The sequence below is a fragment of the Nicotiana tomentosiformis genome, chromosome 11, assembly GCF_000390325.3.
Source record: "Nicotiana tomentosiformis chromosome 11, ASM39032v3, whole genome shotgun sequence".
Taxonomy (NCBI): Eukaryota; Viridiplantae; Streptophyta; class Magnoliopsida; order Solanales; family Solanaceae; genus Nicotiana; species Nicotiana tomentosiformis.
The window spans coordinates 117,313,899-117,319,898 of record NC_090822.1 but is presented as its reverse complement, the minus strand read 5'-3'; positions in this window follow the sequence as shown (position 1 = coordinate 117,319,898).

Here is a 6,000-nt window from a genome sequence, read left to right as displayed (position 1 = left end):
CCTAAACATAGCATTCAGCCCAATTTACAGAAACTCTTTCTAAAATACATAAGTATCATATAGTTTCAACAAAATATGCAACTTTACATTTGCTACGGGACGGACCAAGTAACAATCCCCAACGGTGCACGCCCACACGCCAGTTACATAGCATGTGCATCACCTAAAATAGAAAAAATGATATGAAATTCGGGGTTTCATACCCTCAAGACTAGATTTACAATCGTTACTTACCTCAAACAAATCAAATCCCTACTCCGCGATGCTCTTGCCCCTCGATTCGGCCTCCAAATGCTCTGAATTTATTCATAATCAGTAAAATACCATCAATTTATGCTAAAGGAATGAATTCCACAAGAAAAACTATCAAATTAGCCCAAAAATCATTTAAAGATATTTTTCAATAGTTTCAAAACAGAGGCTCAATGCAAAGGTGAAAAAAATGATGAAATCATAAAAACAGCCCCTCGGGCATACCTCACAATCACTCGTATACAGCCCCTCGGACATACCTTACAATCACTCCTAAATAGCCCATCAAGCATACCTCACCATTACTCATGCCTCCCAGTCACTTAGCACTCGGCACTCGCACCCAGTAGGTACCTGTGCTCACTGGGGGTGTGTACAGACTTCGGAGGGGGGCCTTCAGCCCAAGCGCTATATCAAGCCAAATCATGGCGTAAATCAATCAGGCCCTCGGCCTATATCAAACAACGGTCCCATAAATATCCTCACAAATCAGGCCCTCGGCATCACTTAGTCATAACCCTCTCAAGCCACTCGGGCTCTCAGTAAAAATAGGGTACTCATCCCAAAACAACATTTATATACATCAAAACAGAGTAATAAAAATTGAGTTATGAAGTAAACAAGTATAACCATGACTGAGTATATATTTTTAATCGAAAACAGTGAGAGGATAGTAAGAAAAGGCCCCTAAGGGTCCAAACAACACTGGTACCAGGCCCAAATATGGAATTCAGCCCAATTTACAAAACTCTTTCTAAAATACATAATAATCATATAGTTTTAACAGTTCCTACGGGACGGACCAAGTCACAATACCCAACGGTGCACTCCCACACACCAGTCACATGGCATGTGCGTCACCTAAAATAGAAAAAATGATATGAAATTCGGGGTTTCATACCCTCAGGACTAGATTTACAATCGTTACTTACCTCAAACGGATCAAATCCCTACTCCGCGATGCTCTTACCCCTCAATTCGGCCTCAAAATGCTCTGAATCTATTCACAATCAGTAAAATACCATCAATTTATGCTAAAGGAATGAATTCCACAAGAAAAACTATCAAATTAGCCCAAAAATCATTTAAAGATATTTTTCAATAGTTTCAAAAAAGAGGCTCAATGCAAAGGTGAAAAAAATGATGAAATCATAAAAACAGCCCCTCGGGCATACCTCACAATCACTCGTATACAGCCCCTCGGACATACCTAACAATCACTCGTAAATAGCCCCTCAAGCATACCTCACCATCACTCATGCCTCCCAGTCACTTAGCACTCGGCACTCGCACCCAGTAGGTACCTGCGCTCACTGGGGGTGTGTACAGACTTTGGAGGGGGCCCTTTAGCCCAAGCGCTATATCAAGCCAAATCATGGCATAAATCAATCAGGCCCTCAGCCTATATCAAACAACGGTCCCATAAATATCCTCACAAATCAGGCCCTCGGCCTCACTTAGTCATAACCCTCTCAAGCCACTCGGGCTCTCAGTAAAAACAGGGTACTCAGCCCAAAACAACATGTATATACATCAAAACAGAGTAATAAAAATCGAGTTATGAAGTAAACAGGTATAACCATGACTGAGTATATATTTTTAATCGAAAACAGTGAGAGGATAGTAAGAAAAGGCCCCTAAGGGTTCAAACAACACTGGTACCAGGCCCAAACATGGAATTCAGCCCAATTTACAAAAACTCTTTCTAAAATACATAAGTATCATATAGTTTCAACAGTTCCTACGGGACGGACCAAGTCACAATCCCCAACGGTGCACGCCCACACGCCAGTTACATAGCATGTGCGTCACCTAAAATAGAAAAAATGATATGAAATTCAGGATTTCATACCCTCAAGACTAGATTTACAATCGTTACTTACCTCAAACGGATCAAATCCCTACTCCGCGATGCTCTTGCCCCTCGATTCGGCCTCCAAATGCTCTGAATCTATTCACAATCAGTAAAATACCATCAATTTATGCTAAAAGAATGAATTCCACAAGAAAACTATCAAATTAGCCCAAAAATCATTTAAAGATATTTTTCAATAGTTTCAAAACAGAGGCTCAATGCAAAGGTGAAAAAAGGATGAAATCATAAAAACAGCCCCTCGGGCATACCTCACAATCACTCGTATACAACCCCTTGGACATACCTCACAATCACTCGTAAATAGCCCCTCAAGCATACCTCACCATCACTCATGCCTCCCAGTCACTTAGCACTCGGCACTCGCACCCAGTAGGTACCTGCGCTCACTGGGGGTGTGTACAGACTTCGGAGGGGGCCTTTCAGCCCAAGCGCTATATCAAGCCAAATCATGGCGTAAATCAATCAGGCCCTCGGCCTATATCAAACAACGGTCCCATAAATATCCTCACAAATTAGGCCCTCGGCCTCACTTAGTCATAACCCTCTCAAGCCACTCGGGCTCTCAGTAAAAACAGGGTACTCAGCCCAAAACAACATTTATATACATCAAAACAGAGTAATAAAAATCGAGTTATGAAGTAAATAGGTATAACCATGACTGAGTATATATTTTTAATCGAAAACAGTGAGAGGATAGTAAGAAAAGGCCCTTAAGGGTCCAAACAACACTGGTACCAGGCCCAAACATGGAATTCAGCCCAATTTACAAAAACTCTTTCTAAAATACATAAGTATCATATAGTTTCAACAATTCATACGGGACAAACCAAGTCACAATCCCCAACGGTGCACGCCCACACGCCTGTCACCTAGCATGTGCGTTACCTCAAATAGTAAAAATGATACTAAATCCGGGGTTTCATACCCTTAGGACTAGATTTACAATCGTTACTTACCTCAAACCGATCAAATCCCTACTCTACGATGCTTTTGCCCCTCGATTCGGCCTCCAAATGCTCCGAATCTATTCACAATCAGTACAATACCATCAATTTATGCTAAAGGAATGAATTCCATAAGAAAACTATCAAATTAGCCCAAAACCCGAAATTGGCTCAAACCCGGCCCCCGAGCCAACTTCTCGAAATCTGACAAAATTTACAAAACTAGAAGGCCCGTTCACTCACGAGTACATACATATAAAATTTATCAAAATCTGACATCATTTGGTTCTTCAAATCCTTAAATTACTCTCCAAAATCCCAAGCCCTAACCCCTCATTTTTCACCCCTAATTTCCACTAATTACATGATTAAACAACGAAAAATCACCATAGATAAGAGTATTAGGGCTCAAGAAACTTACCTCACTGATAGCCCTTGAATCACCCTTCAACAATCACTCCAAAATGCTCCAAAACTGACTGAAAATGGGGAAGAATGAACCAAAATTCGCGAAGTCTCCTTTATACCCAAAATTCGCGAAGTCTCCTTTATACTTTCTGCCTAGGCCTTTCGCACCTGCGGACAATTTTCCGCGCCTGCGGAAACGCACCTGCAGTCAAAATCCTCGCACCTGCGAGAATCACTTAGACTCTTAGCCTCCGCACCTGCGCCCAGGTCTCGCACCTGCGAGCTCGCAGGTGCAGCCAATCCTTCGCGTCTGCGCTTCAGCCTTGTCCTCCCCTTTTCCTCATCTGCGCTCCAAGTCTCGCGCCTGCGGGCTCGCAGATGCGGCCTATTTCTCGCACCTTCGCATCCTGCCTAGCCCAGAACTGTCCGCACCTACGAACTTCCCAAGCGCACCTGCAGCCTCGCACCTGCGACTCCCCTTCCGCAGGTGCGGAAACACCAGCAGAAAACACACCAACAACTCTCAAACACCAAAAACCAATCCGTCGACCATCCAAAACACGCTCGAGGCCCTCGGGACCTCAACCAAAAGTACCATCAAGTCATATATCAACATACAAACTTAGTCGAATCTTCGAATCACTAAAAACAACATCAAATCACCAAATTATCCTCGGATTTAAGCCTAAGAACTTCTAAATTTTCAAATTTGACAACCGGTGCCGAAACCAACCAAACCACGTCCGAATGACCTCAAATTTTGCACACACATCACAAATAAAACTACGAACCTACTCCAACTTCCAGAATTCTATTCCGACCCCGATATCAAATTTTCCACTGCCGACCAAAATCGCCAAATTTCCAACTTTTGCCAATTCAAGCCTAATTCTACTACGGACCTTCAAATCATATTTCGGACACACTCCTAAGACCAAAATCACCTAACAGAGCTAACATAACCATAAAAATTCAAATCCGAGATTGTTTACACATAGGTCAATATCCGGTTGACTTTTCCAACTTAAACTTCTAAATAGGAGACTAAGTGTCTCAATCCACTCCGAAACTACTCCGGACCCGAACCAACTAACCCGATATAACATAATAAAGCTGAATAACACATAAAGAAGAAGAAATGGGGAAAATAGGGCTATAACTCCTGAAACGACCGGCCGGGTCGTTATATCCTTCCCCTCTTAAACAACTGTTCATCCTCGAACAGGTCTAGAAACATACCTGGAGCCTCTAATAGGCGTGGATATCTGCTCCGCATCTCCCGCTCGGTCTCCCAGGTGGCCTCCTCCACAAGCTGACCTCTCCACTGCACCTTCACCGAAGCTATATCCTTTGATCTCAACTTCTGAATCTACCGATCCAAAATAGCCACCGGCTCCACATCATAAGTCATATCACCCTCCAACCGAACCGCGCTGAAATCCAAGACATGGGACGGATCTCCAATATACTTCCGGAGCATGGAAACATGAAATATTGGGTGTACACTCGACAAGCTGGGTGGCAAGGCAATGAACCGGGGGCTCAAAAGGCCACCTCCCCTATCCTCTGAAGCACCTCAAAAGGCCCAATGAACCGGGGGCTCAACTTGCCCCTCTTCCCAAACCTTATAATACCCTTCATGGGTGATACCTTCAGCAAAACCTTCTCCCCAACCATAAAATACGCATCACGGACCTTCGTGTCCGCATAGCTCTTCTGCCTAGACTGCGCCGTGCAAAGCCGCTCCTGAATCAATTTCACCTTATCTAATGCATCTTGGACCAAGTCTGTACCCAAGAGCCTAGCCTCACCCGGCTCAAACCATCCAACCAGAGATCTACACCCCCTCTCATATAAAACCTCGTATGGAGCCATCTGAATACTCGACTGGTAACTGTTGTTATATGCAAACTCCGCAAGCGGCAAGAACTGGTCCCATGAACCCCCAAAGTCAATGACACAAGAGCGTAACATGTCCTCCAATATCTGAATAGTGCGCTCGGACTGCCCATCCGTCTGAGGGTGAAAAGTTATGCTCAACTCAACCTGAGTACCCAACTCTCGCTGCACGGCCCTCCAAAACTGCAATGTGAACTGAGTGCCCCTATTTGAAATGATGGAAACTAGGATACCATGCAGGCGAACAATATCTCGGATGTAAATCTCAGCCAACCGCTCTAAAGTGTAAGTAGTACCAACTGGAATGAAGTGCGCGGACTTAGTCAGCCGATCCACAATAACCCAAATAGGATCAAACTTCCTCGAAGTCCGTGGGAGCCCAACTACGAAGTCCATGGTGATCCGCTCCCACTTCCACTCTGGGATCTCTAATCTATGGAGCAAGCCACCCGGTCTTTGATGTTCATACTTGACCTGCTGACAGTTGAGACACCGAGCTACAAACCCCACTATATCCTTTTTCATCCGCCTTCACCAATAGTGCTACCTCAAATCCCGGTACATATTTGCGGCACCCAGATGGATAAAATACCTCGAGCTGTGAGCCTCCTCAAGAATCAA